The following is a 26,390-nucleotide window of genomic DNA, read 5'->3' on the forward strand; positions in this document are numbered from 1 at the left end:
CATGAGATTATTGATAGAATGAGGTAAGTCACTTAGATCTTTCTTTGCATTGCATGAAATATGTCGGTCCCACTTAGTTATTTTCCAGTTGTGTCCTTTAAAAAAAGATGTTTATTTTTTAATTTGAGGGGGTGTAATTAGGTTTTATTTATTTGTTTATTTTTAATGGAGGTTTGAACCCAGGACCTTGTGCATGCTAGGCATACACTCTACCACTGAGCTATACCCATCCCCTCTAAATGTCCTTTACAACAAAAGATTTCTCATTTTGCTGAAGGGATTTGTGAGAGAAATTTGTAACCTGCAGGCACTTTATTTCACCATTTCACCTTTTCCCATGCTTTCCAGAATTACTTAAATTTCCAGAAAGGAACTGGGGATACAGATTAGGAGTAGATTCAAAAAGGACTGGAAAGAGAAGGAAACAAGATCCAGAAACAGACTGTCTGGATCCCAAAATAGACTTTTAACCACGTTATTATGCATTGATTAAGAAAACAGGGAAATTCTAAGCACCAAATACAAAAGTATAACTGCATCTGTGTGGCAGAGAATGAATGAAAAATAGCTGCAAAATTATTGATACTGTTCCTGTTTCTAAATTGGATTGTGTGCTCACATGCATTCATTCTGTTAGTGTCTCGTAAGTTAGGTATTTTAATCAAATATTAAATAATTGAAATACAATGTAATGAAATAAGATTAGATAACTAGGAACACATTACAACCAAAAACAAAAAGTGAAGTGAATACAGGCAGGATTTTATATGGCCTGACCTTTCACTATGTGACTAAATATATTTTAGTCCAGGAGATCACAAAACTCACACATTTTTAGGCCCAAAAGAATGTAACAGAATAAATTAATTGTAAATAAGAGTTTCTTGAAGCCAATGATAATATCACATAGTAAAAAATAAAATAAAATTAGAAGTCTAAAATGTATAAAAATGAAAATAGTTAAGCACATAGAATTGATTTAAGTTGAATATCTTTTGGTCACTAGACATTTTAAATTTTTGTAAAGTTTAGAACTATGTGGATTATTATTATTATTCATTATTAAGCACACTAAAATTTTACTTTAATAATTTTTAAACTTTATTTGTATAATAACAGTTATGATGGAGGGAGATATAAAACAAAAATAAAATTTCAGGTGAATAGTGAGTGTGTAAGTGAGCAATATGCATTGATCCCTTATTTTTTAAATCATATTGTTTTTATATATGTATATACAATTCAGGTTATAGAGATCCTGAGATATGGTGCATATTGTACTTGCATAAGCTTAATATTGATGTTAAGGATAACAAAGAAAATATATTGTACAATTAAAAATATAAATAAACACATCAGTCTATGTAATTACTCATTAGATACAACATCTGTATGAATCTTTGCTGCCTTGAAGTAACTCCCTATGAGAATTTAGACTTAATCTTATTTGATCACATGGTCAGAAAGTCTTTGGTTCTGATCAGATATAGTGCTATAGACACTGTAGGTAGACGCTGTACTAACTCCTAAAAATAAGAGATATGTATTTCCCTTTTTTGTTTTTTTATCATATTTTCAGACACATAGTAAATAATTCAATAAACTACATACAACATCACTCAAATTCAACAATTACCATGGTTTTTCTAAACTTGCTTCATATATTTCTTTTCTATTTTTGCCAAATTATTTTAAAATAATATCCCAGCATGCCATTATGTACCTACATAATTAAGGCTGCATTTCCAGAAAATACAGTTATTTAGTAATACATTTTTTTATTGAAGTATGGTCAGTTACAATGTGTCAATTTCTGGCATATGGCACAATGTCCCAGTCATGCATATAATATATATATTTATTTTCATATTCTTTTTCATTAAAGGTTATTATAAGATATTGAATATAATTCCCTGTGCTATACAGAAGAATTTTTTAATCTGTTTTTATATATAGCGGTTAACATTTGCAAATCTCAAACTCACAAATTTATCCCTTCCTACCCTCTTTGCCCCCATAGCCATAAGATTATTTACTATGTCTGTGAGTCTGTTTCTCATCTACAAAATAGTAATATATCTTTAAAAGAGAATGTTAATTTCATTTACTACAGAACTTCAAATAATGATTGTATTTAATGAGCCATATTTACTGTGTGTGTATATATGTGTATATATTATATATGTGAGAACATGATTTGGAAAAAAAAATTGACATGAAGTCCATGCTCAATGAAAATTGTACCTTCTCAACTAATCTACCAAATGGAAAAAAAAATTACAGCAATACTCATTTCTCTTTCCATAAGTTATCTCATGATATTTTTAGATTTTGAAACCTTCAAACTGTGCTTATTATTGATTTCAAGTACATGTTTCCTATCTCTTTTCAATCTCCTCTATAATCTAGTGCAGTGGAAAGGATAAAATAGAACCCACGACTTATTGTAGAAATAAAAAATGTAATATCTAGTATAATAATAATACTATATTAGAAGTAGAAAATACATATTATATTATGTAAAAATCATATAATAAAAATGGAGAATCTAGTGTAGATGTCACAGGAAAGGAAAAACATAAGCACCTTGAATTGATAGATACATAATCAATTAATTGAAAGCAAAATTACTTATTTAACTTATTTTTATGTATTATTCTTTTCCTGAGCATTGAACAAAGTATGCCTTCAAAGAGCACAGTATTTGATATGAAGATAGATCAAAAGTAATATAAGCAAAAAAATAAAGCATGACAGTTACTACTAAATTTAAAATACAAGGAACTTTGAGAGATCATAGCAAACATGTACAGTGTATCTTCTACCTGTAAGAGAGTAAACAGAAACTGAACTATGTAAGTTTATGTTGCATGAGGTAGGGGCTGCAGTAATAAATGAGAGATGAAGATAAAGACATAGAATAGATAGGAGACTAGTTCATGCAAAACTTTACAGTTAAAGAAATTCGAGCTTTTGTATGGGGCAATATAAGCCACTGGTACTTTTAATCAGGGGATTGATATGATGATATTGCAGTTTTCAAGACATAATTTAGCCAACATTTAAAAAATGGATCAGAGAAGTTTGACCCCGCAGGTAAGGAGGCAAGATAAAAGTCTTTAGCCGTGATCTAAGTGAGAATAAGACGGAAGTCAAAGCTAGGTAGGCTAAGTCAAAATTGGTGACCAAGAAGGTGGTGTGTTACGGAGAGTGAAAGGTTCAAGCTTGCGTCTTGGGTATCTGGCTTAGGTAATGATAATGTGTGATGACAATGACATATGCAGTTATGTTCAGGGTCAGTGAGTAAGTTCAAGCCAGTTAAATGTGGATGGAAGTTGCACAAGCCATTTTCAAGAGTTCCTCTCAGAAATTCCCATGACAAACATAAAAATTACAGGAGTTATTTGTTACCATAGCCCATCTTGATTAATAGCAAGTTGCTAGATTTGATGGAGAAGCATGAACAGGTTTGGCAGAGCCAGCGAAGTGAAAATCATCCATTTATGTTGAGGCATATTTATTATGACATGTCTGTTAGATACCTGAAGTAGTGAGAGCCAAACCAAGAAAATAAAAATCATTGAGAATTTAAAACAAAGGGACTTAGTGCAGGTAATTGATGGTAAAAACAGCTTTAAAAGAGCCAATCAAGAGATAGTAAGACAACTCAGAATTAGCAAAAGCAGGAAGGTGCTACCACTTTTACATGAAGTGACCGATAAAGAGATTGCATTAGTAGGGCTGAGGAGAGGGGTTGCTGGTGGAAACTAGAACCACAGTGGACCTGTGCAGAAGGAGCTGGAGCCATGGAAGACATGCAGCGCTTATGAGAGGCGACACCAAGACCCAGAGGAATTGGGAGAATACTTATATCCCCCCTTTTCTCCTATTTTTCATCTTTCCACATGTGTCTCCCGTGGTTTGATCCCACACGGAAGCCAGCTTTCAGGAAATCCTGAGATACATAACTTACAGTAATCAGGTCCTCTGTGTTATGAACTGAGCAGGGGAGAGTGAGGAATAGATTTCCGAAAAAATAGACCGATTATAATCACAACATTCAAGTGGAAGTGTAAAAAATACAATTGAATTTATGAGTGTGGAATTTGGGGTAGAGATTACAGCATGGAAATATAAATTTGTCAGTTCCACTCAGATTGAACATAAAGCCATGAGATGGAATGTGTAAGGAAGCAAGTGCAAAGAAAGATGAGGGGAGGGGGAGAATCAAGTCCTGAGACCTAGGGCATTCCAGTATTAAAAAGTCTAGGAAAAGAGGAGAAACCAGTAAAAGAGACAGAGAGAGTTTAAAAAAACAAACAAAAAACTAGAGAAATAATAGGAAAACCAGAATCTAAATGGAGGAGGTAGTGATAAACTCTATCGAACGCTGCTAACAGATCAAGTAAGGTGAGAAAAAGAAAGAAAGAACCGTTAACAGCAGAGGAGAAGTTTAATTATTATACTGCGGCAAAAAAACTTGTATGGAGGAGATTTAAGAAAGAATGAAATAAGCAGCTTTGGAGACAATGAGTATAAATGATTATTTTGAGGAGTTTTGATGAGAAAGGGATTAAGTTCCCTGGTGGTATCTGGCAAGGAAAACTTGATATGCAGAGGCTTTTAGTTGACTATTTGCTTTTGTTTTTTAAAATAGGAGAAATAATAGCATATATGTATGATTATGAAACAACCCAGTAAGGAGAGAATATAGATGATGTAAGAGAAAGAGAGAGAGGTATTGCTTGAAAGGGATCTGTTGTAACCAGGAGGAGTTAATGAATAAGCAAAGTGGTTGGCTTCAGAGGTTGGCATGGATATTTCCTTTCTGGTAATTGTTCTCAAGAGGGGGAAATTTTGCAAAAATTGACAATGTCTGAAGGCATTTTTGTTGTCACAATTGGTAAATGGGGGAGAAGGAGCTACTGACTTGAAACAGAGGACAGAGATGCTGAATCATTTCCTACAATGCACAGGAAAGGTCCCACTGTCCTACTAGCTGCAACCAGCAATGCATTATCTGGCTCAATAAGGTCAGTAGAAACAAGGTTGAGAAACACTGCTCTATGGTAATATGCAAAATGTGTAGTATGAAAGCTAAGATACCGTATTAAGTATTCAAGTGGCATTCAGAGCCTGTGTACTTTTCCTCCCAATTGCTCTAAGTTTTTTCAGTGACATAAGAAACAAGATCATCAGCCAGCAGTGAAATTGGGGAAAAGGCATGAAAGATTTGAAATGAGAAAATAATCTATAAAACTAATCTTATATGAAAGAGAGAAAGTGATGGCTTATGGACGAATAATGGGCTTATTTGACAGCATTAAGGGCACATTTGACGTTCAAGCTCATAGTTTTAAAGAGATAAAAATCAGCATGATTCAGTTGTATGTTTTTCTCTAACTACATTCAGGTGCCTGAAAGCAATTACCGAATTAGTGGTGACATGCATGAAACCAGGGCTTTAGTTTGGCTAAGTGAGTCATGGTTGGTAGATAAAAATTTATTTAATGACCAAAGACAGATCAAAATATTTGAAGAGCTGAATGTATCAAATAATGAAGCATATTTAAGAAACAGCAAATAATCTTTTATAAAGGTGATCATTTTATGCATCTTGGAGAAGAAATAGCAACTGTGAATTCATTTTGTTTTTATGAAATGAGCAGAGAGTAAATGATGTTGAACCTGAGCTCAATAATCAAATTATTATTTTAGATTCATCAGAATTGCACTACAGTGAAGAAAAGATTGAAGATGTTAAATTAAAAGAGAAGGAAGCTGGTTTTTTAATGCATCCAAGTGTGCATTCATCAAAGTCTTAACTGTAGCACTGACAATAGGAATATAAATGAGGGCAGGGATTGAGGACAACTTTATTGGATGTAATCCACTAGGTTTTTAGCTTCATTACATCTCATGTTAGATAAGGAATATATAATTTCTAGTCAATATAGAATGATACAGTTTTCAACGTATGAGAAAAATGAGTCAAAATAAAATATTCAACTTTAACAACGTGGCTTCTGTGAAAGAAGCATATAAGTACTGTGCAGAAGGTGTAGATTCAAGAGTAATAAGAGAAGGGATGGTACCACTAGATCAGTTCTCTTCCCTGATGGGACAAGTGTGGGAAGAAGCTCCTGGGAAACAGAAAAGGCAGGTGTTCTGGTCTAATCTTTTTGTAAATGTACTAACTCAGGGATTCTGGAAAATCAACTAAATAGTTTTTGGTATCAGGAGCATCCTTATCTATAAAATGCTTTTAGCAGATTGTGCAGGGTTATCCAGAATTGCTTATGATAAACCAGAAATTCATACATTTGACATCACGATTCCCAGGAAAATATCATGTTAGCTATGCCATGAGCTAAGTAAAAAAGGAGATGTTTTGTGATTAAGAAAAGTCTATCTATGTAAGTAATTGAACATTTTATTTAGAAACTAAATCTAGGGACTTGGGGCAGAGCACAATCAATGACCAAAGAGAACTTGGGCTTCTACACTGGGCTCCAAACCTTTCCCTATTTCATCAAGGCCTCATCGTTGTATCCTTGAAATTATTAGTAAAGCTCATACTGAAAAAGATCTCTGATTTGTGAGTCTGATTTAACAATTAAATAGTTTGTGTGACTTCAGATCGATTTTGTGGAAGGGATTCTTTTTAAGACTCACAAATAGTAATGCTCAAGGAGTTTTTTTTCCTGTGTGAAAGGAACTAACAGAAGAATATGAGACTTTGATTCCAAAATGGTTTTTCTATTCGGTAGTGTGACATGGTGAGAGCTTTGAAGCATATTAAGGGGATAAGTCTTACCACTGAAAGGAAATAGAGGAAACAGGCAGATCTGGGAGCACAGGAACAGAGTACAAGGACAAAGGGAAGCTGGAAAATTTTATTAGTGGTTTTTGCTAGCACATCTGTAAAAGTCCAGCCTTTAGTAGTAGAAGGGATACTATTTTGGGGAAATATGTAAGATTAGACTTTTCTTCACTTGAAGGCCTTCTTGTGTCTTTCTGACTTCTTGGAAAAGTCTCATATCCCCTTGGAAATGACTCAAGTCATTGATTACTTGAAAAACTATTTGTGAAACAGGAGGCCAAGGTCAGGTGATGACTAAATATTAAGAGTATTTTATTAAAGAAATGTACATTTACCAACAGAAGATTGGCATATCATTAATGGCATGGATTCTTCAAATTAATGATGGAAGAACCTGTTACAATTCTGTTATTTCAAATGGAAGGGACTGTTCGGATTAATGACAAGTCATTAAGTGGCTGCAAACTTTTGAAAAGTCACTTCCAGATACTATTAATAGCCCATCTGCTGCTGGGGCTCAGGCAGGATTTAGACTATGGTGAGGTGGTGACTGCTCCAGCCCCTCCCCAAGTCACCCATGGTATACTCCTTTCATATGAGAAGAATGTGACAAGTGTAAGTAACCTTAGACAGACTTTGTATTATCTAGAGATAACACCTTAGTTAGTACTATTGACATAGACAGTACAGTGAGTGGGGGCCAGGTGACACCCCTCTGCCTTAGGAGCCTTATGTATCCTTGTGGAAAACTTAGCTCATCTTAACTAACCATAGCTGCAAAAACTATTTCCAGATAAGTTCACATTCTAAGGTTCCAAGCAGGCATAAATTCAGGTGGCATACTCTTTATCTCACTACTGTGCTGAATTTTAACCAGCATTAAAAGTTTTATAGTAGGCAAAAGCATTGGGCCCTTGTGATCCAATCCAATCTGTCAGATATTAGAACATACTCAGGCTAGAGCCCTTTTGAGAAAATTAAATGGGGCCATCAGTTCAAACCTCTCAGGATTTTGACCCAAAATATACCTATGGTACCTGTGTATTATTATCCACTTGAAAGGCACATCTGTTACATTGGATGAAGCATCCAGTGCAGACAGGCAGGGCAAGCTACGTAATTTATGTGATTCATTGAAAAATGGAAACATAGGCCTCTTGTCCAAAAATTATTAAGGGTTGATTTAGTTAAATCATTGTGCCCTGAGATTAATATGGGAAGTAACTCACACAATCTACTGAGAAGTTTTCTAGAGTCTTCAGGTGGTAATGAGGAAAAAATGTAATAGCATAATTTTATATCTTTCCCACCTATGAAACTGTCTTTTGTTTTGTCTCTAATGATGGTTCTAAATCCCAAATTAAGTTTTTGTGTACGAAAGTAAGGTTATATGAGTCCCCAGGACATGATATCCATAACATTGAATTTGACAGTGCTATTCTACAAGGTAATTTATGGTAGGTTTTAACTTTCTCCCTTTTAGCCAAATTAGGGGGGATGCAGCTCCATTACCAAGCAGAGGAGACATCCCTGAGTACTTTGTCAAACCCTAAAACATTTGTTTGGGTGTGCTAGCAAAGCTCTTGTTATGTCTGTGTGTGTAAACATTATGTGTGATGAGTTGCAAAGTCCTGATGTTGGAAGGAGGTGTGTGGAAATAGAATGAACTTGTAGTAGATGGGAAAGATGTTTAGAAGGAGATTACATCACCACAGAGAGAAGCCATCACAATATTTCCATAAGAGCAGCTCAGAGCAAGGGTGTAATATTTAACTTATCTTTTGCCATTCTTATCCAAACAAATGACCAATGTTGGTAGAAATCTCATGGCCTATTTTCTGCAGAAGAGGGAAATTGGACTCCTACTGATTTGAATGTTCTACATGTACAATTTGGATAAAATAAGTGACAAAGTGCCCTCTGATGACTCAGCTTACGGGTAATTGACTACAGTTATTATTCAATTCCTAGGCTTTGTTTACCATTCTAAGATTTTTTTAAGAAAAATATTACCAGTGAATTGTGCAAACCAGAGGAGGCTGTGTATCGTTTCTGTACCCCATGTGGCCATAAATCAAGATGATACATTGCTAAGACAGCTCCCTGGGTGTGATGGAAAGCAGATAGTGGCCACCTGCTTGGTATGTCACAGCTTGATCTCATCTATTCCTTCAAACATATCAGTGTGAATGTGGATGGAATTAATATAAAGAATGCAGAAATGGAACCCAGAAAGCCTCGGAGAATGTGGATTTGTGTTTGATTTGTTGTTCCAAAATGACAAATAACTCCCCTCCAGAGGTACACAGTGGTCATTTATGGGAAGCCTTCTGGCACAACCATATTATCTTTGATGGTAGGATGTACGTAACTGAGAGTCTCATGAAGTACAATATATTGGAGTGCAGGTAGAACTGCACATTAAATCAATGTGTAATGCCATCAACATGTGTGGCAGATTCATTAACACTAGGCTCCCTGTGCCAGGCACTTTGCAAGGATTGTAGGAGTTCGTCATGGGAATATTGAATCTTGCAATATTATTCCAGGACACCCATCATTATGAAGCAAAAGACTTAACACCTCAAATAGGGACACTTAGAGAGAGCTTGTTTTTAGAAGACTAGCTGCTGCTGGAAATTAGCCTGGTAAGAAGGAAGACAAAGCTCTGATTGAATGTTCCAAATGCATAGTGACTCTTCCATAATCAGTAACAGCGCTGCAAGTACACTTGAACCTTGACCCACAAAGGACTATTGGATATTTTAATTACTATGGAATATTGTGTTCTTAAATTTCAGTGGCAGGAATTCCTAGTGAGCCAAGCTAAACAAGTAAAATTATGAGAAAAGTATATTTAGTGTAAGTTGTGGCTTGATATCACTAAACATTGTGATCTTTAGCATTATTCTCTAACAGCCCATGTCATATGGATAAAAAAAAAGAATTTGTCTCCCATGTTATGGAGCTGGTTAGAACTGAATGGATAAAGTAAGGTTTTTATCCATAGGCTGTGAATGGGAATTAAATGGGCTCTATTACATAAAGCTTTGTGAAAAACAGTGTCTGTAAAGACCTGGAATATATCTAGGATAGGGTTATATCCATGAATCATAAAATACAGAGTTTACTGAACATGGGCTTTTTAAGATTTTTTTGAACATAAACTTGTAATCACCACGCCAGTCACTGGGAATATATGATGTATAAGAAAAAAAGGCATTTTTGCCTGAAAAGAATATCATTTTCACTTATATAAGGTGTGTCAGACATTTGTCACAGCTAAATAAGGGTTATAATTTCACTGACAGAATTAAATGCAGACTAGATTTACGTAGAGGATGATCCCTGAATGAGAAAATGTCATGGAAGCTGATATGAAGACTCCCACCCCAATTAAAGTGTAATCAGTAGAAACTGAATTTTTTTTTCAGAAAAAAATGATTTGAGAAAAATTAAATATTCAATTAAATAATCCCATAGACATGTAGAAAATAATGCAAATAGTTAAAGCTGTTGGAGAAAAAAAATAATTCAGTTGGTAAATGAAAGTCATAAGACCTATAAAGGGAGATGTTAACAAATGATGTACTTTGTAGGAGGAATTCCTGCTCTCTGTTGAATGGTTCAAATCAAAGTCAGTGTTAGTCTGCTTAAGTGAAACACGCAGAAAATGTTGTAAGATAAATAGTGGAAATGTACCACAAATGTTTGGCACTGAGATGTTGACAAGGTCAGAGGATGGATGAGGAAGTTAAGGTTCTAACAGCTAGTCTGTGATTCTCTCCTGTTATCGAGGAGAGGCCCTCTCAGCACACCAATAAAGCATGTGACCCAGTAAGATTGTGTAAACATACTAACAAGGGAGATCCCAGAGATCCCGCTATTTGATTTTTTTTTTTTTACTAGCAGGAGGATGACTGCCTATGAAATGCTTTTAGCAGAATGTGCCAAGTTGTTTAGGATTGCTTTGGTTAGTAGAGCAGTGATCCATATGTTTATGGGACGTGACTCCCTGGAAAATGTCACGTAAGTTATGTCATTCTCTGAGTATAAAAATGAGCATATTTTATGTGTAGAAAGATCATTCTATGTAAGTGAAGTGTTGACACGTTTCCCTAGAAATCCCATCTATCTGCCTGGGCAAAGGAGTATCTGGTGAAAAAATCAATGACCTGACTAAGATGTCTGAACACTACTTTGCCAGTGACTAGTGGTCGCCTGAATTATTGAAATTGACTAGTAAAGCTTGATACTCTGTAAGATTACAGATATGTGCAAGTCTGACTTCACATTACAGTCATTTTCTATTATCTCAAGAAATCATGCTCATGTAAAGGAATGAGTTCAGAAACTTTGAAAGGTTTCAACACTTAAAAGACTAAGAGTAGGTGAGAAACCTCGTCCCCATATGACTTATAAATGTATGAGGAGAATTGGAGATAAAAGTGTTGTAGAATTAAAAGAATGACAAAATTTCATAAAGTGAGCTATAACAAGTCATGTTAAAAAGTAAATTAAGAATACCCATCAGTAACCATGATAGAATGCAGGACCCAGATAAGAGTTCTAAGTGGCTAGAGGAATAAATAATTCTTCATAAAAGAGCGTAAATATTTAAGATTCTTTGGAGAAGTTTAATTCTCCAAGGAACCAGTATGATGGCAAGAAATAATAACTGGAGGGAATTATATGCATGAGCTAGAATGGATTCATCTTTTGCGGGGTCTCTGGCATATTCAGTTTGGAGAGCAAGGGCTCTTTAAGAAAGAATACAAAACCACAAATTCAAAATTGAAAAGCATTAAAACAAATGAGGTATCCTGAAACTTGAACTTCATTAGCTTACGACCGGAGGACAAGGTCCGATAAATATTTTCTGTAAAGAGCAAGATAGTATATAGTTTAGGTTTGTGGGCCATGCTGTCAGTGTTGTAACTACTTAGCTCTGACTTTTATAGTGCTTAAACTGCCTGAAGCAATATGTAAACAAATGAGAGTTGCTGTGTTCCAGTAAAATTTTATTTACTAAAGCAGGTGGCAACCAGGATTTGGCCCATTGGCTGTAGTTTGCCTGTCTCTGGCTTGAAAACCTGCCTCTGTTCATGAGAAAGATTTTAGTTTAAATTTGCCCATGTGCTCAAGGAAGAGAAGTAAAATTAAAAGATATAATAGAGGACAATATAATGTAAATGAATAAACATGTTCATATATAATAAACATTATATTATAGAAATATAAACATAAAGTAATGGAACAAAATCCTAGTGGCAGTATCAGGAGATTGCATCAGGATTTATGAGTATGGAAGTCAAGGTATTCCTGTGTCATCTTTTCCTAAGAGATGGAAAGGAAAAAGCTAGGGACTGATACAAATTAAAGTTGGCAACTACAAAATGAGGAAATTAAAGTTATTCTGGAAAATAGAAGACAAATTCCTCCTGCTAAGAATAGGAGGTTCAAGTGTAGGGTGGAATTATTTGAAAAGCTGGTGAATCTTAGAATATCTTGTGCAGGAAAAGAGAAAAAAATTGATCAAAAGTAATATAATTTAAAATGATAATAGAAAAGTGATCCAGACAGAGTCTGTGTTATTCACAAAGGCAAAGAACCAAGAAAATAAACTGTGTGTCTTGGGAGTATATGCAAATGCAACATGGAATAAATAGATGACAAAATAGTAGATATTAGCAGAAATGTGTTTTTTAATGTTATAGTAAACACTGTCAAAACAAATTTGGTGTAATTTAGTTTCAAAATGACAACATACATCAGTTTTAACCTATGACCAAATCCATAATTATATGAAAATAAATATTTCTTTAAGTTTTCTGAACGACTAAGCCGATGTAGAATATTTAGCTCCAAATTAATTGGGAGAACTTCATAGTGTCTTATAATTAAGTTGCCTTTAAATATGCCTGATCCTTCAGGCAAACATCTGTGGATATTTGTCTCCACATGTTCCAGCACGTTGAGGTGATTTGAATTCAGCAAAAAAAAAAAAAAGTAATAGCTTAAGTTGAAAAGGGAATTATCCTAAGGGAATCTGGTGGAAATGCACTCAAGAACAGAAGAACCATATCTGTTTCTTTCATGAGCATTTGCTGTGTTTTGATGTAGTAAGTTATCATTCATGGCCTAACACTTAATGAAGATAAATGATTGATATAATGGATGACCTAAGAGCACATGAGAACAGAAATGCTTTTGTCCTGAAGAATATATTCTTCCGCCTATAATTTGAATGTAAATTTTGAATATAGAAATTATGGCTGAAAGTATTCTAAAAATCACACACACACACACACACACACACACACACAAACTGCATTCAGACTAGTGCTACAGTACCCATTCAAAACATCTGAAGTCATTTATCTTTCTGAATTGCACCCAGTGTGAAGATTTTTCACACAAAACAAAACAGAAGTGAGCATCAGTAACACTTCCAACATGCATACACTTTGTTCTAAAGGAACAGCTGTTGCTTGATGAAAAAGTTGATGAAAAATGCCCAGCATTTGTTTTTAAAAAAGTTATCACCCAAATAAGAATTGTTGGGAACCAGATGTTAAAATTGAGAGTGGTCTGTTTATTTCGGTTGAGAGTGTTATAAAAATGTTAATAAGGTGTTTTTATGTCTATTACACGGTGATATTTGACTCTTTAATGTGCTTTTTGTTATACTTGAGTTTTGTTTCTGTGGGCTGGTATTATTGGTGTTAGATCACTGAAGAGTAAATAAAGAGAGAAAGAATGCTTTCTTGTAACCAAAATATTGAACTGGAATGAGAACAGTGGCATAGTTTTGCAGATAACTTACAGTGAAAGCTTTAAAAGACTAATATCTTTTTTGCATTGAGAAATAACCTAATAATATTTGTCAATAATTATCATCTCAACCTAAGGAACTATGCTACCTCAAAAACTACTATTCTAGGCATCTGCAGGATACCTTGATTTCTCACCACCTGAGTACTTTACTACTCATGTACAGCACATCTCCATCCATTTAACAGGTTCCAGTCGGCCACATAGTATTTAATATATAAATTCTTTTAATTGCATAAATAATACATACTCCTTATAGAAAATGAAAACATTTCAAAAAATTAAAGCCTCATTTGAATATTACCCAAACCTAGTCCCTTCTTCAGAGATGACTTTTGTTTTCAGTTTGATGTGTATTTTCCCCAGATATATTCATTGCATTTATAAATGCATGTACGTTTACCTATTGAAAATATGCACAATTGACTTTTGTGAGTATGCTTTCCTTAAATCAAGTGTATCAAAATGGGTCAATTTGAAATGTACTTTTTTCAATTCAACAATATACCTGAATAGTTTTATCATGAGAATAACATTAGGATTAAAAATAATAAAACTAATCATATTAGACAAATTTATTTGGGTGCTCTCTGTCCATTGACTATTAAGTGTCATATCTGGATTATTTCATTTAATCATGACAAACTAATGAAATAGGTAATACTGTTATCTCCATTTTACAGAAGAGAAAAAAAGATAAACTAAGTACTTTTCTCAAGGTCAATACAGGGAACAAATGATTCAAATTCAGATGGTTCTGTTTTCAGAGGTCATGTCATTAACCATTATGCTGCAATGGCGGCATTATAGTCTGCATAATGAGTAAACTGTTTTTGTTTAGCCATTCTTATACTGATGAATATTTAGAGTTTTTCTAATTGCAGCACAATACTGCAGTTGATATTCTTGCACAGTTATCAACAGTGCATTTCCAAAAGTAGAAAGGCAGAGCTTTATATTATTTACAGACTGTAAAATATATAAGAATTTTACTCTAAAACAACTCCCAGTAATGCATTTATACCAGCGTAGTTGAGCCTGCCCATTTCTCTACATTCTCATTTTATTTTTGTCAGTCTAATGGAGGAAAAATTGTTTTAATTCACTTATTAGCTGTATTTGGATTGTTTCATATGTTTTAATTCACTTATTAGCAGTATTTGGATTGTTTCATATGTTTATCACCATTTGTATTCCCTCCAATCCAGAGAGGCTGTTCGTATCTTTTGCCTGGTCTTCTGTTATCTTGAGTCTTTCCAAAAACTAGTTTAAATGTCAACTCATCCAAAGAAATATCCCTACTTCCTGCAACTTGAAACATTCTCTTTTTATTTGGTTTTTACAATATTTTATCTGCACTTTCCTTATCATATCACTGTATCACTTTTTACTTTGTATAATTGCTATTTCTGTATTATCCAATCTCCCCTATAATATGCTTTATGGAATAGTTTATGTTGATTAATCTTTATCACTCATATTAAAATTAACAAAAATTAAAATAATGAAAATTTTAATTAATTTAGCTTTTAATTGTTTTCAGTTATTATGTATGCCACCCAGTGAGAGACATAATTTTTGGCATGTCTTTTTTTGAAACAATTAAAAGGAAACAAAAAAAAAATTATCTCTCTATGATCATTCAGATCGGAAAAATGATGTGTTCTAAATAATGATGCTTATTCTGTTTATATATTAAGAGAGCAATTCATATGTCTAGAAACTTCTCTGATTTTTGTCATTATGGAGAATTTTTAAAAATTTAAAAAAAATCTCTGTCTTTCATTAAATTATAAAGATTTTAAAAAATCTTGATAAACTCATGGAAAAAATGTGAAAATTGTTTCATTATTAAAAATAAATGATTATGAAAAGCTCATACAATTATTATTTAGCTTATTCATTAAAGGTTCATTCTGCATTCTATTAGGAAATATGGAAATACAATATAGGAATATTAGGAAATATAGAAACACAATATAAATATAAGAAAGACAATAAGAAAGAGATAAGAATACTGGACTTAGAGTAGAATTCAGGGTATGATTGAGGCATGTATGAAAATTTCAACCAAATTGCAAAAGAGTTTGCCATATAATAGACCCTTCAGGCTCCCTCAGGTTTTAAACATTTCCCTACACGACCCTCAACTAGTAAGTACAGTTTACTTTGGACTTTTGAATTCTATGGGTAACAGGAGGTCATGAATATTACTTTAGAAGGGTCAGAATTAAAGCTTGTGTCCCTAGAATTAGTGTCTTATTTATCAGAATCCACAAACATATTGAAGGAAATTCAAGGATATGGGCATCAAGTTAATAATTGAATGTTTTCTATGGTAAGTTGGTCTTGGCAAATCTAGAGAAGCAACTTAAAGTTGTGATCATGGTCCGCAGTTCAATCTCTCCAAGTGTTTACTTTTTGCTGCTAGAAAGGATTCTGCCTATGTATATTTCAAAGCACCAGTGTTTTAAGAATCTGTAAAGTATTATAATTCAGGAATATCTGTTGAAGAATCAAGAACAGGTCATTAATGATCTCATAGAACAATTCTCCCATATAGTGTTTCTTGGGGACACTAGTTTCTTGAGATTGAATGAAAAGGGAAAGTGATGTTCACATGTAAATCAATTTGGGAAATTTATATACTTAAGCTTCCTTTTGGAGATTCAGAAAGAACAGTAGCATATTAACAGCTATAAGGCAACTAATATTTTAAGCTATGTTTAAGCATGTATAAAAGAAGCATATTTAAAAAGGGAATCTTTGCCTCATCAGGATTTCACTTTTCAGAAAATATAAGGCTTATCTGTACAGTTTCTTATGGCAAATACCATGAAGACATTTTTTATGAAATGGGTATACATTTGTGTGGGTATTTCTTAAGGAACTTCTTTGGCAGTATTTGCACTTGCTTGGCAATGTTTGTTCCTCATGGAATCAGGGCTGTTCACTTTGGAACATATTTCAGTAGCTTGCCTGTTTTCTCAGGTGTTTTCCCTGATTGCAGTCAGCCGTGGCTGTGCATCTCTTCCCTTCAGTCAAGGTTCACATTGAGCATAAAGCATAAGAATAGGGGCTTTGGAATTCCATAAATACGGAATCCAATTTCATCTGTGTTGCTGATAAGCTGTGTGAAATAAGGGCAGGTTTTTGAACCTCTCTCATTTGTAGTTTCCTTATTTGAAAAGTAGAGATATTAATATTGACTGTAGAGAGGTAGATTAAATTGCTATATAAGAAAAACTCAATAGATCATGGCTATTAATTATTATTATTATTATTATTAGTATTATTATTATTATTATTATTATTATTACTAATTATTAATTTCCTTTGTGTGAAGCCTGCCTTCAGAGGGGATACACCTATGAGAGAGAGAAAAAAAGTCTTTTACAGTCCAGTCTGCACATATGGATTGGTCTTATATACACATGCACACATTTTTTTTTTCACTTAAAATTTAAAAAAGAAGTTAATTAGCCAGCCACTTTGTGTGATGATTTTCTGATACATTAAAAAAAAAAAGATCTTGGCAGACACTGATGTTAGGCTATGTGATAGGCTATGCAAAACTATTCATAAATGTTTTCTCTTGCCTTCATTTTTTTATCTGGTAAGCTAAAATATCAATGCTTTCTGGTGTGGCTATTAATCCAGACAATATATAAGTAAATCTCACAGGTGAGGTTTCCAAGAGTCTTTAAAACAGTACACACTTGATTTGTATGTGTTGTTCATTTGTCCTTTGCTGCTTCAACCTTTCCTCTTTTAATTGCCTAGAATGTGGCCATCATGCATCAAGATGCTATAGGCATCATGCAACCTTATACACCATGCTAATAATAATGTAACTCAAATCTTCAGTGTCATTGTGCTTCTGCTTTTCTCCCAGTTGTGGACTGCCTTCACCCACTTTTTTGGTAAAAGAGGATAAGCCTCTTGCATGTTGACTACTTTTATTTGCAAGCTTTGTTACTTATAGCCAAATTTGTCCTAACTGAAACAAATATTGATACTTAGGTCACACATTGTCTGAAGATTATATTAAATTACATACAGAGTTCCTTTCATTCAATAGCAAACATTTTTAAGTGACTGGTAGGAGCAATGTGATATTTCAGCTACTAGAGTAATGTGATGAACTGAAGAGGAAGAAGTCATGAAAAAGTAGTCAAGGAAATGTGTTCTAACAAGTGATGTTTGAAGATAGCGACATTTGAAACTAAAAGAATTAGATGGCCCAGCTTTGTAAAATATCTTGGGACTATAGCATTCCTTTTTTCAATTAACCATGCAACTTACCTATTGTATTAAAAGACACTTTTTTTTTTTTTGGTCCATCCTAAAAGAAAACTTGATTAGTTTGAATATAAGGAGTGAGAGGGCAATTGGAAGAAATATAGAAGAGGTAAGCAGATGCCAGATTACATAGAGACTTGTAGGAAACAAAGAAAATAGTTTCTATGTATTCCAGTAGTTTTGCTGCATAATAAAGCACCTCAAACATATTGGCATAAAACAATAAACTTCTATTATAGTCACAGAGTCTGCAGGTCAGGAATTCATAAAGGGCATAGTGAGGATAGCTCTTACCTACTCCTCATGATAGGGTGTCAGCTGAAAAGACACCCATACCTGGAAGTGACCCAAATAGCTGGGGGAAGGTGCATCTGTGAGAGTGCTTCTTTATTCACATACCTGGCACCTGGGCTTGAGCATTTGAAGCCAGGGATGAACTAAGCCTGTCACCTGGACCCTTATGCAAGGTGTCTCTACGTAGCTTAGGTTGTTTCCAGCCTGGCAACAGAGAGGACATCCTGAGAGTGACTATTCTGAGAGGACTGAGCAGAAATTGCATGGTCTATCCTGACCAGATCTCAAAAGTTACATAACATTGTTTCTGTTGTATTGATCAAAGAAGAAGTCATAGATCCTCCCAGATTCAAGGTCAGAGATAATAGACTTCATCTCTCAGTGGACTGAAAGTTGAAGAATTCTGAGGCTGTATTTTATAACCATAATTCTATATCAAATGGGAGGAAAGAAAACATACATATGTATTTTTATTGTATCCATTTTCCTCCAAAGAATTGACTTTTTACTAACCTTCATACTCTGATACTCATAGCTTCCTTATTTTTTTCCATTAAACTCTGTCTTTCAGGGGCAATTCTAACCAATTATTTTACATTACATTGTGAACTAAAGATAATTTTAAAGTATTGCTATTTGGGGGGGTATATTTATTTCACAAATTTATAAATCTGGGTAATTTATTAAACTCCATTTCCTAGGTGAGTTAAAGTAGAAAGGTAGAGTCTGAACAGGGTATAATGGATATGCCTTAATTATTTCAGTGCAGAAACTGGTGAATCAGGCAGCATGTGTCCTATCTAAAAGGAATACCCATTATTAACATTTTTTTTCTTGCCGTAGGAAACTGAGGACACATAATGCCAGATTATTTTTCCCAGAAAAGCCAGAAATTGGAATTTTTTCTGAATTCTTTGAAGTATAAAGTGTTATGTTAAAATTAAAAAAAAAATCCTTATCTGTAAGTCTTTATTCATCTAAAGACTTCCAACTCATGAACACTCCTTAAGTTAAAATAAGATATTAGTCATAGAATTTAAGGCAGAGTGGAGATGGTTATTATTTTGAAGGCAGTAATCATTACCACAATCCCTGAAAATATGCAGTAGGTACTTTGTATAATTATTTGTTATATTACCATAGGATTTTTTTCTTCAAATTCTTTCAATGAGATTAAAAATAAGCATTTATTTTTAAGTGAGTAATTTTACAACATTGAATCATTTACCTAATTATAGAACTTAATTTGGTGCTTTGTATCCACTAAATCAAATACTTACTTTATGTTTGCAGCATTTCAGTTTTTTTTAATAAATCATTTTCTATGTGTGAGGAAAATTTTTTTCACATATTAATTGAAAATATTAGAGCTTCTAAGAAAGAGTAAAAGCTAGGATAAACTAATCCTAATTTCAGTTGTACTCTATGTTTGCCATTACATGAACTATTAAAAAAAAATCCCCCTAATTTTGTGTGATATAAAAAGAAATTGTGTGTTAGGATATTCAATAAAACTATGTCAGGAAGCACAGTTACATCAGTAGAACCACAGTCATGAACCAGGGTCATATCAATAGAACCACAGTCATGAAGGATGTAGAGAGAAAGAGTGAGGATGTGATTTCTGTAAAATTAGAGTAGGGTGGAGTCACAGAATTTGTTACCTGTAATTTCCAGAAATAATCATAGAGTTTAAGAAGAGAGAAGACTGTCAGGAAATAGGCATTTCTTACAGTCAAAAAGTAGCTTTGTTTTGTTTTGTTTTTATCAGCCACACATATTTACCTAGTTCAACTCTCATTTTTATGTTAACAATTCCATAATAACTTTATTTACCTTTATTCTTTCTTTTTGCATTCCTTTACCTTTGTATTTATTCATATAAAGTAGTTGTATAGATTTTATTTTAAAATGAAAATTTCCTTTCAAAATTTCAAAAGCAGAACATAACAAATTTTTATTCCAACAGGTCTGCTACTCTGTCTTCTTTGTTTCAACAAATGTTACCACCAGCAATCCCATCAGATACATTGAGTCAACTGGTAAATCATTTATGTCTCTTTTATACATTGTTTTTCATGAAGTTTTCCAGTACCATTATGTCTCACCTCAAATATCAAAATGCCAATGATTTTGATTTCCTTTCCTCTAATCTGTTCCACTTAATCTAACACAATTCTCTGAGTTATGACAAATTCCAATTCTGTTCATAAACCTTCAAAGACCTTCCACTGAATTTTAACAGAGTTAGAATAGACGATTACTTCAGTCATGGGTTAATGTTTAGCAAAATACCTCATCATCTGTCTTTTTCAAAAAATCAATATAGTTATTAAAATATTCAACTTTTAACTATAAAATATTTCAGATATGCCAAAAGTAGAAAGAAGCTTTTGATACAGCTACAAAACTGTAAATAAGATTTTACTATAAGAAATTCTACAAAAGATAGCTACCATCCTAAATTGATGTTTACCATTTTCATATATATTTCCATACTTTTACCTAAAAATATATGTATGGAATATTTATATATGGCATATAATGTTGGTTAAATCTTCAAAATTAAAATAAATATAATAATTTTGTGTATAACTTGGAGCATACTTTTAATCTTACTGTTAGTATTTTTGAGATCCATTCGTGATGATAGTTGGATATCCATTTCTGTTATATATGTGTATGGAATTTCATTAAATAAATAATAGAAACCATTTACATATTAAGAAATATTTAAGACAGTTAAAATTATTTTAAATGCTAAATACAGTCCTGGAATTAATATTCGTAGACTCCTTGTTCATATATGCTAGGGTTTTTGTAGGATTGATGTTGAGGAGGGGTTTCAGAACTTTGAGTGTGTGCATCTTAAGTCATTTTAGGTATTGCCAAGTAGCTTTCCAAAGTAGTGGTGTGAATTTACCTTTCCACCATACAAACATCAAAGTTCCTGTTTTCCCATCGCCTCACAATCAGAGGACACCTTCTCAAGCACTAAGTGGTAATGTAGAATGATCAATGTGATCACTTGAACTACTCAATTTGCTCAAATAAAATATATTTTGCATGTTCTTTAAAAGTGGAAAAAACATGGTTTTCACATTTGAAGTTAGTGTGATGTTTGGATACAGTTTATAATTTTTTCGTATGTTAACCAACTGTACTACACACTGCTATATTTTGAAGTTACTCATTTTCCTAGTTGATGTGAAATTAACACAAGATATCAAAAGTCTTACATCTATTTATGATTCCCATGTTATGCTACAGTGGTCAAATTCTTCATCTCTGATTCATTGGCACACTGTCACAATTACTAAGTGTTTATAATCAATTTTTATTCAGTATCTACTCAGTGTCAGTAAATAAATTTGCTGAGACTGTTAACAAATTGTTACGGAAACGACAGGCCAGTCAAGAAACAAGCACCACTCGGAGGGTTGGAGTACTCAGATGTATTACGCCGGTGGGCTCAGAGGGGCTTATGCTCCGAAGCTCTGAGCACCTTCAAGATGTGCACATGAGGTTTTATAGGGTAAAGTACAAGCTTGGGGTATTCGGCCAATAGGCATGGAACAGCTTTAGCAGCATTATCATCACAAAAGTGGAGGCGGGGAGGCAGCAAACCAACATTCCAAAGCCAGATACGTATCTTTGAAAACCCAGCTGGCTAGCAAAAACACATAAACAGCAAACCAACACTAATTAACCTAGATTTACAAGTTAGTCTAGCAGAACTCAGATCAGTATTCCAATACTTAGACTTGTTAGCCCAGCCCAGCCTCTCCTTCACATTCCTAGACCTGTGAGTTATCTTGTTAGACCAGCCCAGCTTTTCCTTCACAAAATTACCACCAACTTTTTTGGCTTAAAGTGAGAGATATATTCTCTCTCAGTTCCAGAGGTCTGAAGTCCACTGGAAGGGACTGTAGGTGTAGGTAGGTCATGATTCTTCCAAAGGTTCTTGAGGAGAATCTTCCTTTGCTTCTTCTAGCTTTAGGTGGCTCCAGGCATTCTTTAGGCATTCTTTAGTTTGTGACTGCATAACTCAGATCTCTGCCTCTGTCCTCACATAGCATTCTCTTCTCTGTGTACAAGGTGATGTTTTAATATACATATTCATTGTAATGTGATGACAGTAAAGTTACAATGTATTTCTAGCATGCAATATGTATTAATAACTGTAGTCACAATACTTTTCCAGTACTTTAACTATATTTTGTCCTTAAGAGTTGTTACTGTTATTGTTAGTGATAGTCGTAGTATATAGTTTTCTAATAGTCAATGGTTAGATTTGCCTTGGCATTTAACAGTTCTTGTATTTATCATTGCTACTTGCTTTCCGTAATTCCCTTTTTACCTTCATTTCCTTCTTCCTGTACTATTCTTTTAATAGTGATTCTTCAGCAAGTCTATGAGTTGTAATTTCTTAAAACTTTTGTTGACCTAAAAAGTCTTTTTTCCCCCTCTTTCACTGCTGTGTATAATATTTTATCTTTAATTGTAGTCTTTTGCACTTGGAAGTTTATTCCATTGCATATGAAAAATCTCATATATTCTCAAAATTATTATGTGGGCTTTTATCTGTATACCTCCAGTACTGCAGAGAAGTTGGGACTGTAGTAAATGGAAAGGCAACCATACTTATTAAAGGCATATTTCCAGGTGAGGTATCTCATATGGCTTACTTTAGGAAGTAGATCAAATAAAAATAATTCATGGTAAAAAGTATGGATTTATGAGCTTTAATGTTGTTTTAGGTAGCAAAATGTTAAAAAAAAAAAAAAAAAAAGGTCCTAGTAATATAGCTTGATGTTTCCTGGTCTTTTCTTTCCAGTTCTTCTATATAACAAGTGCAGTGGACCTTAAATAAGGAATATTTTTCTTTTTCTTTATGAAGATAAGTATAGAAATTCCCAATGAAAATTGTCTTTTAAGCCAATTCTCTAACTCTATGAAAGTACTTATTGTATTTTATTTTAGTAGTTTAGACATTAGCCTGTCAGTCACTGAGGAACTGAATTCAATTAAGAAGGTATCAGCCATGTGCTAGTACTCACTCACATTTTCGCATCCATCTAACAGAATTTTCACAGCATCTGAATGGATGCTAATTCACAAGCATTTGATTTATTGAGCAGCAAATATCTTTTCATCTATTTTTCTGTTTTTAACATACACAAATCTAGCTGGTTTCTAGAGGTGAGGTTTCATAAGAATTGAATTCATAACATTCAGTCATTAGCTTGCACAGTTTTAAGTTATTGCCATGGTAGATATTATGTGTATATATTTTTTTTAAATTAACAAAAAGGATTTTTGGATCTTTGGATTTTTTTTTTCAGTTTGAAGTTTTACAAGGAATACATTTTGGAAATATTAACCTGTTTTTTTCAGAACAAAAGAGAAATCAGCAAGTAAAAAGAGTTTTGAGATGAAGAACCTTGGCTATATATGGGAAAATATATTTGTTAGTTTTCAAATGCTGATGCCAAATATTAAATATTTAAGAGTAAGTAAATCAAACTATCCCTAAATATTACAAACTTGCTTACAAACATCAACAGATGTTCTTGCCAATCTATGACTTTAAAAGGATGTTGATGTTCTTAAAAATAGCTTTTAAAAAAATAATGAAGTGATTTTTATGTCCTCAAGTGAAGACCCTTGGAGGCATTTTTTTCACATGGTCTGTCAAATTGTATACCCAAACCATAAGTGGATGTCTGAGTAATAATTCATCTACCTTTATATGATTTGTCAGGTTTTATTTTCCAAAACAAGAGTTGACATCAGCAATGTCTTCAGTCAGATTTTTTTCAGTTATTTACTAAGATACTTGTTAAAAAATGAAATTCGACTGAGTAAATTTGAAGATCTAACTAGCTTTGTTCAGTGCTTCGTGAATCAGGCATCATCCCTTCTAGTCAATGGAAGGGCACTCCAAGGAGTAGTACAAACTGAAAGCTTTTTACAAGTAGAAGGAGGGTGAGGCAAGTAAGTTATTAGCAAGAGAAAAAAATTTGTTTCAGGCCAAGTCATCTTTTTGGGGGACAAAAAGTGGGGAAGGAACTTCAGGTGTCTTGGTATGAAGATTACATTACTAGTGCTGATCAGGAAATTGAAGATTGTCTGTTTAAAGGTCACGTTCTTGGGAGAGGTTGAAACTGAAAATGTCTTGGTTTGCTGTCTTGGGAGCAAATGACTACATTTTGGGATTGTTATTTCTTTTCAACATACCTGATGTGTATGTCAAGTGCTTTGGCAAAGTATCAAAATATTAGCAAATAATTATTAGGTAAACAAATCACATTAATCTAGATAATAAGATAATGATACATTGATAAAAATATAATTATTTCATAAGTTTATAAAAATTTCCAAATGTACTAATTAAATCAAGCTACCTAGAGAAGGGTTTGTAGAAGCTAGATATTAATGTCTAAGTGCAGGTTGTAATGAAAACTCAAAATTGGCTAGACTATTTGGGAAAAATATTACTGAAGATGTGTGGGATAAATGTTTTGATACTTTTAAAAGGTTTTGCAAAGCCATAGGATTAAGATAACTTAAAAATATATTTTTGAAATATTACTATTTTAAATTCCCATTCCACCTGGTACTATGCCTTACAAACTACAGTGTGGAACAATAAAACTTTCCTGGATTTCTCTATGCTCCTGTCAAAAGCCCTAACCTCTTGGAACTACACACATACCATGAGAATTAGGTCTGTAGCCATTTGTCTAGTTAATTGCTCTGATCTAAAAGCAATAAAACTTCCCTTACCTTCTAAATAGGGTCAAGACATTGTTACAATTATTCTTAAGATTACTAAATCTTCAGTTACTAGGTCTCCAAATAAAGCCACAGGGTATTAGGAAGTCTAGAGCTTTATCTCTTTCTGTGTATTTACATATCAAAAGTTGAAACTCTAGAATTTGAAGTCAACTATTTATCATAAAAGCCTTCACAAGTGGGGCCATCAAGCTTCTGGAGAGATTTACTTTATTTACAAAAGACTGGCACAAGGAGAGATTGTTTCAGGAAGTTAGGAGGACAGCTGCCTTCTCCCCTTTATAAGCAAAGATAAAAACATGTTGTCATTATTTCTTGTCTATGGAAAATCTGGCTACTCACTAGGACAGTTGACCTGAGTCTCAACACTTTTTCCCAGGGGTACAGTCTAGAGCAAGGGGCAGCCAAAACACATTATTAAGAAATGTGTCTGACTGAGAATACTTGTGTACATATTCAAGATAAAATGAATAGAGCTGAGTATTAAGACTCAACAAACAAGTTATCAAATTTTATTGAATACATGAGTGAATGAATGAATATGAAATAGGAATTGAGAGACTGGGTTTAGCTTCTATTCAAGGATACTAGAGAATCAAAATCTGAATAATTTGTAGAATATTTGTCTCATTAAACAGTAAAAAAGAGCTATTGTTCTTATTTCAGAGAAAATTAAGTCAAAGCAATTTAAACACAAACTATTGCCATGGAGAGTGTTGACTGAAATAAATGCACAGCCTAAAAGTTGAGGGTTATGTTTTATTTGGTGGGAGGACTGGAGCCGGGATGATAGCCTTTCAGATGGCTCTGAGGGATTGCTCTGAAGAGGTAGGGGTGGAGCTGGGATATATATGAGCTTTACAACAAAGACCAGGTATTGGAACAATAAAAGATTACTTGTTATCTAAAGAAAAGGAGGCATCTCAAGTTAGAGAATTTAGTGCTTTTCTATGTATGGGAGGAAGCAAACATTTGGGCTCATTGAATTCATTCCTTTGACAAGCATCCAGCTATCTAGGGCCAGTGTCCTGTCCTTTCTTATTCTGAGTCCCCTCAGGGTGCACCACTGGAGTGGCTGCAGAGGCTGGGCTGCAGGCTTGTCTTCACTGTAGGGAGTTGCAGCAGTGGCTGATGACTTGATGGCTTCAGAATTCTTTGTTTACTGATAGGGTTTGCAGTATTTTTCATTCACAAGAGGAAGATTGCAAGATTCCTTTCCATCTAGGAGTGTTTATAAATTAGTTGCTCATTGAGAAGAAAGTCCAACACAAAATGGACATTGATAGCAAGGTCCTCTCAGTTTCATTTATACTAAGTACACTTGTAAGAAAGTTCTCCT

The sequence above is a fragment of the Camelus bactrianus genome, chromosome 2, assembly GCF_048773025.1.
Source record: "Camelus bactrianus isolate YW-2024 breed Bactrian camel chromosome 2, ASM4877302v1, whole genome shotgun sequence".
Taxonomy (NCBI): Eukaryota; Metazoa; Chordata; class Mammalia; order Artiodactyla; family Camelidae; genus Camelus; species Camelus bactrianus.